This window comes from Canis lupus, chromosome 3 (assembly GCF_003254725.2).
Source record: "Canis lupus dingo isolate Sandy chromosome 3, ASM325472v2, whole genome shotgun sequence".
Lineage (NCBI taxonomy): Eukaryota > Metazoa > Chordata > Mammalia > Carnivora > Canidae > Canis > Canis lupus.
The window spans coordinates 53,559,551-53,574,210 of NC_064245.1; the positions used below are offsets into that span (position 1 = coordinate 53,559,551).

Here is a 14,660-nt window from a genome sequence, read left to right on the forward strand (position 1 = left end):
CTGGTTGGTTTGTAAAAACCATGAGGTTTTTACATGTAAAAACATGAGGTTAATAATAATGTCTTGGTATATTTCTCAGGTCAATTTGTACTCTATGGTCAGGTATATTTCTCAGCAGTTATGTTGATGGAGGATATAAGCTGATATTTAGAAAAGTCTTATGTTGGGACACCTGGGTGGTTCAGTGGTTGAGCATCTGCCTTTGGCTCAGGGCATGATCCTGGAGTCCCGGGATCGAGTCCCACATCGGGCTCCCTGCATGGAGCCTGCTTCTCCTCTGCCTGTGTCTCTGCCTCTCTGTGTGTCTCTCATGAATAAATAAATAAAATATTTTTTAAAAAAAAGTCTATGTAAAGATGAGTGGTATTGTATATAACCTCGGGGAAGGAGTGATTATGGTTGGGGACCTAGGGTAGGAGCATAAGACACTGGAGAATGAGTGGTCCTCTCCCTGAGGGGGTCAAGGAGTTGACTGATATGAGGCAGGTACCTCGTGGGATACAGCTTCCATGACCCAAAGCACAATGGATATGGAAAGACACAAACTCAAGGTCTATGAAAGCTCAATTTCCAGGAAATCCCAGTGTGTAGCCAATTATTTGTTGTTTTAATAGCATATAGCATGAAGCCAAGAGAGCTAGTTTCTTGTATCACAAGCTCTTGGGCAACTTATGTCTATCATATATAGTCTAGAAACTCCAGGAGGCATAAGAAGTGGTTACCGAAGTCTCTAGAGTGAAGGAGTTTCTGAGGGTGCTAATGGAAGTGCCTGTTGATTTTAATTTGGAAGTAAAATTTGTAAATGAGGAATATGTCATCACCAGCCCTAAAAGGACCAAAAGATATGGGACTTAGATGACTGCAGTGAGCATGTCAAGTGAGTCTCCTTGGAGAAGGATGTCATCAATCATGGCATACCTGTGCTTCTGGTGGACAACGTGAAGATCTTGTCTGCACAGACTGTATGTGGTGGCAAAGCTGTTGAGGTTCCCTGTGCCTGGAAAAAGTATGTTGTATCCTTTTGGGGGTGAAGGCAAAATGCAGCTGAGAGGCTGTTGAAATAGGCACTTGATATATTAGCCACATTTATAAGAGCAATATATATATACCTATTAGCAATATATATATACCAATATATATATACCACATTTATAAGAGCAATATATATATATATATACCTATATATATATATATATATACCTATTAGCAATATATATATACCTATTAGTGAAATAGGCACTTGATATATTAGCCACATTTATAAGAGCAATATATATATACCTATTAGCAATATATATATATATACCTCTATATATATATATACACACACCTATATATATATTAGATGAGACTAGAGCATTAATGGGACCCAATGGATGGGACCAGAGCATTAATGTAGTAATCCACCATGAGTCACCTGTTATGGACTGAATATGACTGTCCTTCCAAAATTGAGAGGTTGATGCCCCAACCCCCAATGTGACTAGATTTGGAGTAAGGCCTTTATGAAGATGACTAAGATTCAATGAGATCATAAGGGTGGGACCCTAATCCAAAAAGACTGGTGGCTTTACAAGAGAGACTTCTCTTTCTCTGCACTACCAGAGGGAAAGACATGTGAGGACACAGTGAGAAAGCCTACAAGCCATGAAGAGAGGCCTGACCAGAAACTGAATCAGCTGACACCTTGATCTTGCATTTCCCAGCTTTCACAACTTTTGGAAAACCAATTTCTGCTGGTTAAGTCACCCAGTCTGTGGTACCCAAGCTAACCACTACTGCACCCTTTACTTTGTCTAGGTTTAAGAACAGGTGAAATTGGGCTGTCAAATGGAGAAGCAGCAGGAATAATTATCCCTTTGTTAATTAGGTTTTATATAATAAGTTTTAATCCTCCAAGGCCCTGTTTTAACTTACATAGGGCCAGCATAGCTATTTTAACTAAGGGGTCCGTGGAGTTCCATTGTATTAAGCCAATTTGCAAGTGCCAAAGATTTGGCTTTAATTTATTATTCATTGTGCTAGAGTGTGTGTGCCCAATATGGGATATTTTTAGGACAATGGGTATTATGACTATGGGAAATTTAGGCAAAGCTATAGTTAAAGTGAGACATTCCTAGTTTTTTTCTCTATCTTATATTTAGTTACTTTCTTAAGATTATAGCAGGCATGATGTTTAAATTTAGTGGAATCTCTAGATATAACTATAATTTGAGCCCGAGTATTAAGACCGTGAGGTTGCGTCAATTGGTGCATTTTAGCAAATGCTAAAGTTAATTTAGAACATAGGTTGCAGATGCACAAAAGACAATCAGCACCATTTTTATCTTTTTTGTTATATAAATTCAGTGTATACATTTTTTGGATGCAAATTTTGGATTTCCAATTAGGTCAAATGAAGAACAGATCTTTTCGTTAGCTCTCACAAAGACCTATGTAATGTACCTAATTTACCTTTGTGTTAAAATATTTTATAGACACATTTAGTTACATTTTATTTTTCTCCCCCTGTATCTAAAGTTTGGTGTGGTTTTGTTCTTTTTTTTTTTTCTCTGCCTACTGTTTTTTTCTTGTTTCAGGCTTTTAGCTCCCTGAAGCAGTGGTTTTTAGTTTCTGTCTCTGGCTGATAAGAGGAAAGAAGGAGGGGGAAGAGCCCTATGCTTCTAGGCAGCAGCCTCTCCTTGCCCGCAGCCTAATCTGTCCCCCTCTTACCATCCCCCCAACATGCACCTTTTTTCCTCTTAAGCAAAGTCTTTTAGAACAGCCATACAGCTGTATCTCTAGGTGGGTAAAGTGCCCCCCCCCTTTTTCTTTCCTCTCCTGTCTGTCCCTGACAGTTCCCACCCACCCCTCTGTTTTGCTTTTGAGTGTTTACCTGATAAAGTCTTAGCTTGAATAATTCCAGCAGATCTGAGGGGCATAGGGGCTGTCTCTAGATTTCTGGTTCCTAGCCATGGGTTGATTTAGGACTGGGGAATATTGGTAAGGGATGTGGGGGTTACAGAAAGGAGGTGGCTGTCGGTGTGGGCTTGGGATGGGTTGGAGGGTTTGTAATAGGACTTTCCGAGCTTGCAAAAGTGGATAGCAGGTGAGGTGTAAACAACTTTGGCCTTGTGGTTAACAGATGCCAAAGAGACATATACAGAATCCAGGCAGTTTTAGCAACCCTTTTCCACCCTGGGGCATTTTCCAAGAAGCTAGTGCTGCTGGCTATGTGTCACCTCAGCTGCACATGTGTTAGGCATAACCACACAGCTTCCAGCCATGAAAGAGCCAAAACAAAAACAAAAACAAACAAAAAAACACCCCCAAACACCCAAAGACAATGAAAGAACACCTTTTGCAGTAGATAGCTGTCACTTTCACTTGTCTGCTTGCAGCACCTTGATATTCCCTGGGGGAGCCACCCCTTCCCAACTCTCAGCGTAGCGGACTCACGCCTTGTGGAACTGACTCCTTAAGCCTAGAGTGCCTGACATGGTCATGTGACTTCCGCTTGGACAATCTGCATCTCCTGCTGTCTTGGCCTCTGTTACTGGTTCAGGGATGGGCCTGTGAGTCCAGTTAGTCCATTGCTGAACATACTGGGAGTCTGGCAGGTGCATCCTTTCTGGTGAGGTTGCCACCCTTTAGGGTGTCCTCTTGGAGCTGGGATTGGGAGGGGAGCACCAGGTGGAGGAGAAGTGGGACCTAGCCTAGGTAAAAACCACCACAGAGAAGAGTACAGGCAAGAGTGGGAAAGAAACTGGGTTCTGATTGGATTGTTCCACACCCTGGATCCCACAGTTCGGTAAAGTATGGGAACTGATAAGTTCCCTTTCATACTTAAAAAAATTCAAGGTGCAAACTGGTGGACCTACTCTACTATATTACTGTTTGTGTGATAAAAGGAGGAGAAAATAGCGTTTATACATATCTGCTTGCAAATGCATTTAATCTTTTCTGTTAAGTAGGAAACTGATAATCAAGGATACCTATTATGGAATAGAAACTGAGTAAATGGGGAAAAAATCATAGATGTCACTGTATATTCTTTTCTATCTTTTGACATTTACATTTCTAAGAATGTTACCTATTCATAGTATTAAATACAGAATTCTAAAAATACAAAATCTAGAGGTTGCAATGGTATTTGATAAACCTTAGGAAGAACAAATCTTATTACATCAACAATATTGAATTTTCAAAGACTATGCTAGTAAGATAAGTATATTTACATTCTGAACCGCCGAGAAACAAAGTAAGAAAAAGAACAGTTAAGAGAACAGGTAGATGGAGAAAGATCTTAATTAAATCTAAGGTTAGCGGTGCCTGGCTGGCTCAGTCAGAGCAGCACGCAACTCTTGATCTCTTTGGGAGTCGTCAATTTGAGCCCCACATTGGGTGTAGAGATTATTAAAAAAATAAAACCTAAAAAAAAATAAGTAGGAGTGCCTGGATGGCAAAGTTGGTTGAGCATCTGACTTGTGATCTCAGCTGAGGTCCTGATCTCAGGTCATGAGTTAAAACCCTGTGTTGGGCTCCATGCTGGATGTGGAGCCTACTGTAACAAACAAATAAGTAAATTTAAGGGTGTGTATACATAGCCTGCCTTGTACTTGTAGTATGTTTACTGAGAGGATGCAAGAAGCTTTCTGAGATATCTAGTGATAACTGCAAAGTTCTTGCAGAACATTCAATGTTATCCACAAGGAACTTCTGTCTCTGAGTAAGATGTAGTTAGGTATCAGTAGGTCATCATTCCTGCTGCAGCAATTTGGCAGGCAGCAGGGGGTAAACTACAAAAATCATACATATTTCTAAAGATTTTATTTATTTATTCAAGAGAGACACAGAGAGAGAGAGGCAGAAACATAGGCAGAGAGAGAAGCTGGCTCCCCGCAGAGAGCCTGATGTGGGACTCGATCTCAGGACCCTGGAATCACGCCCTGAGCTGAAGGCAGATGCTCAACCACTGAGCCACCCAGGCATCCCCAAAAATCATATATTTTTTTAATTTTTTATTTATTTATGATAGTCACAGAGAAAGAGAGAGAGAGAGAGAGAGAAGCAGAGACATAGGCAGAGGGAGAAGCAGGCTCCATGCACTGGGAGCCCGATGTGGGATTCGATCCCGGGTCTCCAGGATCGTGCCCTGGGCCAAAGGCAGGCGCCAAACCGCTGCGCCACCCAGGGATCCCCAAAAATCATATTTTTAAAGATATCAGAGAACAGTGGAAGCAGAGAAGGAAGAGCCCATTTTAGGTGAGCTGAGATTGTTGGTCCTTTTTCCTTGGGTCATTTGTGAAGTCTGGGCATAGGCTAAAGACTGAGATTGGCTTACATTGAATTGTTGAGGCCACTCAGGCTATTGTTATAGGCCAGAATCTAGATATGATGCTTTTTTCCCCATGGGTAATTGGTAAGTGCTGGGATAGATTGGGGGTGGGAGAGGGGAGGACCCAGCCAGGGCTTGGACTGGAAAGGCAGAGTAAGATCTGCTGTCTCTTAGTGTTTGGAAGGTGGAGTCCTGCTAGAGGGAAGGGCCTGTAACACAAGGCAGGCCTCATTCTCAGGATAATTAAAAACAGGAGTAGACAGAGTCTAATTAAAGCTGCAACTCACTCCAACTCAGCTCAGTTCCTGATTGGATTGAGGCATCATCCCTTTGAGCTACATTGCCTTAAAGACGATGGGTAAACCCTCCAGGTGAAAATGTGATTAACTTTAACTTCTGTGAGTCGTTTATACACAATATTTGGCATAACAGAAAGCTACAAGTCATAGAAAAAGCAGGTATGGTAGACTGAACAACAGCCTCCCAAAGATATGTGTGTCCTGATTCCTGAAACCTGTGGATGTAGAGACTTTGCAGATGTGATTGAGGATCTTTTTTTTTTTTTTTTTTTTTTTAAGATTTTATTTATTTATTCATGAGAGACACACAGAGAGAGAGGCAGGCAGAGGGAGAGGGAGAAGCAGACTCCAAACAGGGAGCCCGAGATTGAGGGTCTTAAAATGGAGAGATTATCCTGGCTTATTGGGATGGGGGGCTAATAAAAGCACAAGGGTCCTTACAAGAGAGAGGCAGGAGGGTCAGAGTCAGTAGTAGGAGATGTGAGGATGGAAGCCAGAAGTTGGAGTTATGTGAAGAAGAGGTCACAAGGCAAAGAATGCAGGTGGCCCCTAGAAGCTGGAAAAGACAAATGTATTCTCTCTTCTGAAGCCTTCAGAAGGAACCAACACTGCCAACACCTTGACTTGAGCCCAGTGAGACTGGTTCTGGACTTCTGACCTCCGGAACTCTAAGATAATAAATCAGTGGTGTCTTAGATCACTAATTTTGTGGTTATTTATCATAGCAGCAATAGGAAACTAATACAGGAGGGCAATGCAACTGATAATCAAGAGGGAAAAAAATGGGGATCCCTGGGTGGCGCAGCGGTTTGGCGCCTGCCTTTGGCCCAGGGCGCGATCCTGGAGACCCAGGATCGAGTCCCACATCGGGCTCCCGGTGCATGGAGCCTGCTTCTCCCTCTGCCTGTGTCTCTGCTTCTCTCTCTCTCTGTGTGACTATCATAAATAAAAAAAAAAAAATTCAAATCATTTAAAAAAAAAAAGAGGGAAAAAAATGAGACAGTAAAGGTAGACCCACATCTGATCTGGATGTCAAGGACTTAAAATAATTATTTAAATATGTTAAAGAAAGGGCATCTGGGCTGTTCTGTCTGTTGAGCTTCCAACTCTTGATTTCGGCACAGGTCATGATTTCAGGTCTAAGCCCGGGACTAAACCCCAGGTGGTGGTCCTCACTCAGCTGGGAGCCTGCTTGAGACCCTCCCTTTCCCTCTCCCCCTCCCTCTTCCCACTCCCTCTCTCTCTTCCTAAAATGAATAAATAAAATCTTTTTAAAAATATGTTAAAGAAAATAGTGGGAGCAGTGGACAAAATGGTGATGAAATGGGGAATTTCAATAGAGATTTGGAATACGTGAACATTCTAGAATTGACATATAATATCTGAAATGATAATTCAGATATTATTATTATTTAATATCTCTGAGCAGCAGAGTAGACACAAGAGAGGCAAGAGATTAGTAACCTAAACTTGAAGACAGGCCAATGGAAAATATCCAAACTGAAGTTCAGAAAGATGAAAGAATAGAACGAACAATGTTAACTGCAAAGTTTTTGTTTAACGTCTTTCCAGAATACAGTATTTAGCCAAGAAGATTATTCTGTTGATCTTAGAATGTTTGTTTTAAAAAATAAAAGGGAATTTGTATATTTGAACTATAAATAAACTCACTTTCTAAATCCTATTGTAGATGCTCCTATTAGATCTTGTTTTCTCTCGTGGATTATAAATAACATAAAGCAAAGCTTCTAGCAGGCTTGAATCGGAAAGCCACATCATTTGACAGACAACTCTGAATTTGTTTTCACATTTGTAAAATGGAGGTGGTAGCACATGTCTCCTAGTTTTAGGGTGAGGATTCAGTGACATAAGGCCCTTTGCATAATGCCTGGCACACGGTAAATATCTGTTTTTATTTTTTTATTTTAAAGATTTTATTTATTTATTCATGACAGACAGAGAGAGAGAGAGAGGCAGAGATACAGGCAGAGGGAGAAGCAGGCTCCATGCAGGCAGCCCGATGTGGGACTCCATCCCGGATCCTGGGATCAGGCCCTGGGCCGAAGGCGGCACCAAACCACTGGGCCACCCGGGCTGCCCAATATCTGTGTTTTCTCAGGCGAGTACTTCTGGTTGGTCAGAAGATTCATCGGGGGAGTCTGAGAGGGTGAACTCTCATCACATAAAATGAGCTTAAATGAGATAATGAGTAATAAGAATAAATAAGACTTATTTATATTCTTAAATAAGAAAAATAAGACTCTCTATAAAGTCCTCACAAACGGTGTCTTGTCCTGTTATGGCATGAATTTCAGCTTACCAACCCCGGTGGGCAATAAATAGCATTTTCGTTCCCTTTTAAAAGATTTTATTTATTGTTTTGAGACAGAATGCACAAGCAGGGGGACAGGGAGAGGGAGACAGAGAAGCAGACTCCCCATTGAGCAGGGAGCCCCACCTGGAGCTTGATCCCAGTGCCCCAGGATCATGACCTGAGCCAAAGGCAGATGCTTCATTGACTGAGCCACCCAGGCACCCCCGATAAATAGCAATTTTCTTTATTTTTAGATAATTTATGTTTTGGGCTCCCCACCAGCTAGAGTGACAGCAAATGAATCTCCAGAATTTGGGATCTTCTTTCCTCTCTGCCGAATGGTGTGTCTTACGTTCTAGAGGCTCATGTTGTGCCAATGTGTCAAGAGCGGGTGGTCCTTAAATACCTTTCCCCAGGGGATCCCTGGGTGGCACAGCGGTTTAGCGCCTGCCTTTGGCCCAGGGCGCGATCCTGGAGACCCGGGATCGAATCCCACATCGGGCTCCCAGTGCATGGAGCCTGCTTCTCCCTCTGCCTATGTCTCTGCCTCTCTTTCTCTCTCTCTCTCTGTGACTATCATAAAAAAAAAACAAACAAAAAAAAAAACCTTTCCCCATAGCCACCGAGAAGTATCTTGTTCCTGTGTATGTGCCTTCCTCAGGCTCCTGGACTCCCTCCTCAACTTCTTTTCCCGGTTTGGGGGCGGGAATCTTTCTGCTGCTACTGTGCTGACCAAGGGCATGGGGATGTTGGAGAGTCTGCCCAGAGCACAGCTTCCCCAGATACCCTAGACAGCAGTGCCCTCTCTTCAATCATGTTCCCTGGGGAGCTGGCCAGGAAGCAGGGCCCCAGGCCTTTTTCTTGAACCCACTGAACTCATCCCTGTTCTCATAAATCAATTCCTCGTTTATTTTTCCCCTGCTTGAGGGGCTTTTATCTAGTCTCCGTAGAGAAACCCTCTTCTTAATCAGTGAAGGCCTCTGAGAACTATTGGTTTCAGACTAGAGTAGTCTCCCTTTATCTTCAGAGGGTACATTCCAAGACCCCTCCCAGGGGATGCCTGAAATCCCAGAAGTACTGAACCTATATGCTGTTTTTGCCTCTATACACACATACCTATGATGAAGTTTCATTTATAAATCAAGAAATTAACAACGATACCTAATAATAGTAGAACAATTCTAACACTATACTATAATGAAAGTTATGTGAATGTGGTCTCCCTCTCAAACTAACTTATTGTTCTGTACTCACTCTTTTTCTTTCCTTTGAAGATTTATTAATGCATTTGAGAAAGAGAGAGAGTACACAGGGGAGAAGGAGAGGGAGAGAGAGTCTTAAGCAGACTCTCCACTGAGCACAGAGCCCCACGCAGGGCTCAATCCTGTGGCTCTGAGATCACAACCTGAGTCAAAACCAAGAGTTGGATGCTTAGCTGACTACACCACTAGGTGCTGCTTTGGACTCATTCTTATGAAGATGGACGATGACAGAATGCCTATGTCATTGATGAGATAAAGTGAGGTGAATGACATAGGGACTCTGACGTAGCATTAGGCTACTGCTGACCTGATGATACATCAGGAGGAGAATCATCTGCTTCTGAACTGTAGTGACCATGGGTAACTGAAACCATGGAAAATGAAAGAGCAGATAAGGCAGGGGGCGGGGGGGACTTCTGTATTTTCTGCTTTCATTATTGCTTCATCTCTCATCTGAGCCAATAAACACAGACCTGGCTTAAATGGATGAAGAAGGAGAGGAGGAAAGATGCCATAAGAAAATAAAAATCCGGGAGTGCCAGGGTGGCTTAGTTGGTTAGGCATCCAACTCTTGGTTTCGGATCAGGTCATGATCTCAGGATTGTGGGATTGAGTTCAGCAAGGAATCTGTGTCTCCCTCTGCCTCTCCCCTCCTCCACTTGTGTGCTCTCTCTTTCTCTCAAATAAATAAATAAAATCTTTTTTAAAAAAGAAAGAGGGACACCTGGGTGCCTCAGTGGTTGAGTGCCTGCCTTCAGCCCAGGGCGCGATCCTGGAGACCCGGGATCGAGTCCCACAGTGAGCTCCCTGCATGGAGTCTGCTTCTCTCTCTGCCTGTGTCTCTGCCTCTCTGTCTCTCATGAGTAAATAAATAAAATCTTTAAAAATAATAAAAAAATAAAAATTAAAAAAATAAAAAGAAAATAAAAATCTAGCATGGGAGGGTTCCAGTGATAGTATAATCCTGGTGCCAGATTAGCTTGCCTAATAACAACAGTAAAGGTGACCAGAAGAAGGAGCAACCATTCTCCAGGCACTGGACAACTGGCAGTGCATGACAGTGACCTCCAAGAGAAGGGGAACACAGGAGATATACTCCAAATCATTTTGGCCTTCTATTGAGGAACAGTTTTCCAACCATAGCATAGTGAGCTGGACTCCTAGCAGAGTAGAGATGCCCTGCTGTGTTGAAGAGTAGAATTCAGGGCTGCTGAAGCAGACACAATCTATAGGTCATGACACCGGAAAGAATGTTGTCTCATCTGTGGGAAGCAGAAATCTATGTAGCGGGTCCCCTGAGACTTGCTGTCTGAGAGATGGGATGCACATGTGTTGGGGAAGACTGTCAGGCTTCCAAGAGAGAAGCTGCTACAGAGTTGAGAATCAAACATATATGAGAGATCTAGCAGATAACGCAATCTAGAGCATCTACAGCATCTCATCCAGTAGATGCTCTGGAAAACAGGAACATGTGGCCCAAACTAACAACAAGATACAGATGTTGGATTTAGCAAAGACTTTAAGGAAAATATTATAAACATGTTCAAGAATGTAAAAGAAAGTATGTTCAAAGAATTCAACAAAAATATGGTCATAATGAGTGTGCTGATGGGAAACCAGCCCAAATGGATGTAATAGGTGAGAGGATCCAGGGATTTAACTACTTTCAAACTGCCTTTGCCCAGTACTCATTATTTTAGGCCTTCCTTCACTCCTAATTCCAGAGATACCTTATTCTTCTGACAGCTGTTCCTTTTTAGGATTCTGTGGTAGAAACTGAGTTGGTTTTCACCTTATCCCACTATTGGCTCAGGAATGGCCCCTTTTCAGATCTACTAAGACAATCACCATTCCTCTTCTGTTGTGGCCTCCAAAATTTTGTTACTGGTGTCTCCTCTGTTCTCCTCATCCTTGCAAGTTTATTGTAGTCTTTTTTAATCAGTTTACTATGGTTTTAGTAAAGGTTTTAGAGGGAGTGAATGTAGATGTGCATGTTTAATCTGCAGCTGTAGCCCAGAACTCCTGTACTAAGTCTTAAAAGTGATTTAAATAACAACATTTCCTGGAAATGTTCTCATCCAATATGTGAACAGCCTTCTGTTTGCCTCCTCCTCACTAAAAGGCCTCAAATGAGATTTCTTAATCTTTCTTCTTGTGTTCTCAAGGGCCACAAAGCCTCTAAAATAAATTATAGTTATGCCAGTCCCAAGCCCATTACTTGGACATGACAAATCATAAGAGAGAGACACACATTTTCTTCTAAGGAAGTAGCCATCCTCAGGGGACTTGGGCTCACCACAGTTTTACAAATGCATACCTTCTTAGACATGTCTGGCTTTTGATGACAGTTAATATTAAATTATGCTTCAAATATAAAACCCCTACTGCATCTAACTCAAGCTAACAACATTAAGTGATTACCTAGGTTTAAAAGGCTTCTTCTTCCCTTAAACAAGTCCTGTCAGCCTCAGTATTAATTATTCTGGGTTCTAGTAAACACTTCACTCTTTTTTGCCATTGGGGGGGGGGGGAAGCACCTTTGTTGCACAAAGACTAATAGAAACAATTCCCTTTTGCCTATTGTAAGTCTCCATGCAGTTGGAAGCACTGGATGTGCCTCCAGCCTGTGTTCTGTGATTGGAACATCTATCTAGTTGGAGCTTTCTTCTACTTTTGGCTTGGCTGCCCTCTGAATGGGGAGCAGGCTGCTCTACTTCAGGTACAGCACTCCTTCTAAAACCAAACTACAATTCCTACCTACCCCCCAAGTATATTAGTATTGATTTTTACCTATCTCAGCTGGTCATATTGTCATCATACATCATATATCAGGCCCAAGTAGAACCTGCATCTTCATGTCCAACTCCAACATACTAGAAACTATCATTGTCTGAAGGTGTTTTCACACCCTGTTTGCTTTCAGACAAGCTTTCTGCCTTCTTTTTTGTTAACAGAATCTTGATTTTGTGCAAGAATCTATGCACATCCTTCTTCTCTTACAAACTGACACTGTCCCTAGCTTGAGAGAAAATTTGATTAGTTGGGTACCATTTCCCTAGATGGGATTCTTCCTGTGTGGATAAAGTTCTTCCAGTGATGCATGGAAACACATCTCCTGGGGAAACTTCTGCCAAAGATTTTATTCATTCCCAAAAAGATACTCCCAGAGTCATTCTCTTTTGCTGATGATTGTCAGGTCTTCATGTGGCACCTGGAGCTACAGCAAACTTCTTGTGGTGGGGACAGAATCCCAGCCATAGAAGGACAGGGGAGAAAGATGGAAAGCCTTTGGGTCCTCCATGACATCCCCAATTATACCAATCATGGAGCTTCCCCACTTCAGGAAATTTTTTTTTAAATTTTATTTATTCATTCATGAGAGATACACAGAGAAAGGCAGAGACACAGGCAGAGGGAGAAGCAGGCTCCCTGCGGGGAGCCCAATGCAGGACTCAATCCCAGGACCCTGGGATCATGACCTGAGCCAAAGGCAGATGTTCAACCACTGAGCCACCCAAGTGCCCCAGGAAATCTTGTTAAATAAATAAACTACTCTTATTTTTAAAAGCCAAATTGATGTTGAGTATACTACATTTTTTCTGTTAGGTCCTTCAGATCCACTGTCCACTCCTCTCTGAATCATGAAGTTGAGTTTGGCCAATGGCATTTATCAATAGTAGATCAAAGGATGGTAATAGAGAGCAGTTCCCATAACCACTCCTTCTCCTTGCCCTCTCAGGTATGAGGGTAGCCTCTCTCTGTTACTGGTGACATCCCTAGTTGGTTTCCTGAACCCTGCCCATACCTTTGTAATCCCTCCATTTAACCTCTCTGAAATGTCCCCTTTTCAGCTCTCTTCTGTAGGGACCCTGACTGATACATTGGGTTTTCAACTGAGGCACTTGCTGTCTACCTGACTGAACTATCATGGCTTCAAAGACATTTTACTGTCGTCTTTTACATAGATGGATCTGTTCACTTGTCTCAGTTCATGAGGAAGGTCATGTCCCTCTTTGATGTCTGACATTTGCCGGCTGCTTTCATAAGCATATGTATCCTTTTAATAAATCCACCAATGTTTGTATTGACTCCAGGCGACTTTGGGGTTGTTCAAATTTTTTTTTTTTTATTTATGATAGTCACAGAGAGAGAGAGAGAGAGGCAGAGACACAGGCAGAGGGAGAAGCAGGCTCCATGCACCGGGAGCCCGACGTGGGATTCGATCCCGGGTCTCCAGGATCGCGCCCCAGGCCAAAGGCAGGCGCCAAACTGCTGTGCCACCCAGGGATCCCCGGGGTTGTTCAAATTTATGGCCAACTGGAAAAACAATGGAGAGAAATAAATCTCCAAATGTCTTTAGATGAAGGACTTTATATATGCCTCACCACTGTCTTCTGAAGAAGCCTTGTGAAATGCTCCAGCTGAAAATGTTTTGGTTGCTGCAACCGTTTCTCTCCTCTCAGGCCATCACTTTGTTTTCTTCACCCACCAACCAGGTTCCTCTGACAACTTTCTGGAAAGTTGCTTTGCTCCAAAACCAGGCCTCACATTGAGGAGGGAAATCGGAGATGCCCTACAGTCTTCACCTAGATGACCTTAGGTAATACCCCATATGGCCACTTGATGGCGCCCAAGAATCTTCTCCTTCACTTTGCTCACATGATCCAGGAATGGCTCACATGAATAAAGCAGGTATGATAAAGAAGTCCAAAAAAAGCTGTTGATACGTTCTGACATGTTCCATTATGGGTCATAGTACTGTCTTGCCTGCCATTTTTATTCTTTCAATATCTATCTATTTATTTATTTATTTATTTATTTATTTATTTATTTATTTATGAGAGAGAGATTGAACACAAGCAGAAAGGAGGGCTAGAGGGAAAAGGGAAAGGGAGAAGCAGACTCACCTCAAGCAAGGAGCTCATCTCTGGTCTGGATCCCAGGACCCCGAGATTGTGACCTGAGCCAAAGGCAGACACTTAACTGTCGTAGCCACCCAGGTGCCCCCATGCCTGCTATTTTTAAAGCATACAACAGAAAGGCACAATCCACAGCAGGATTATTCTGTTTAATTTTATCCAGATAAAAAATTACTGATCACATAAATAGAAATGTATGTTCACAGGATATATAGAAATATCACCATATGCAAAGTGTAATACACTATTGTCATCAAAGAGTTGTGAAAGGGTTTCACAGATCTGAAATACCTCCGTCTTTTACTTTAATGAGACACACACTTTATAGATTATACTGAAAAGGAAGTTTGTGAAGCCTCTCAGAAACAGCAAGAAATTCACTGTAGACTTTTGGCAAGGGGGTAAAGTGGCAAAATAGGATTTTGAAAATTAGATTGTCCAAGATATGTGCAGATACCTGAATCAAACAACCTAGCTCTTGCCCTTAGTTCTTGCAAGCATAAGATGCATAGCTATCAAAGAGACATGACTTTCTTATCTTGAAATATT

General features: G+C 42.3%; 1 long non-coding RNA gene across 2 annotated transcripts in view; it reads left to right on the forward strand.

Annotated features, from left to right (window-relative positions):
- The window catches only part of LOC112653519 (uncharacterized), a 33,343-nt gene that overhangs the window by 3,610 nt on the left and 15,073 nt on the right, over window positions 1-14,660 (forward strand). For both annotated transcript variants that reach the window (XR_004814519.2, XR_007409889.1), the window contains exon 2: window positions 13,689-13,884. This is a non-coding gene — a long non-coding RNA (uncharacterized LOC112653519). The remainder of the gene's footprint in view (window positions 1-13,688; window positions 13,885-14,660) is intronic.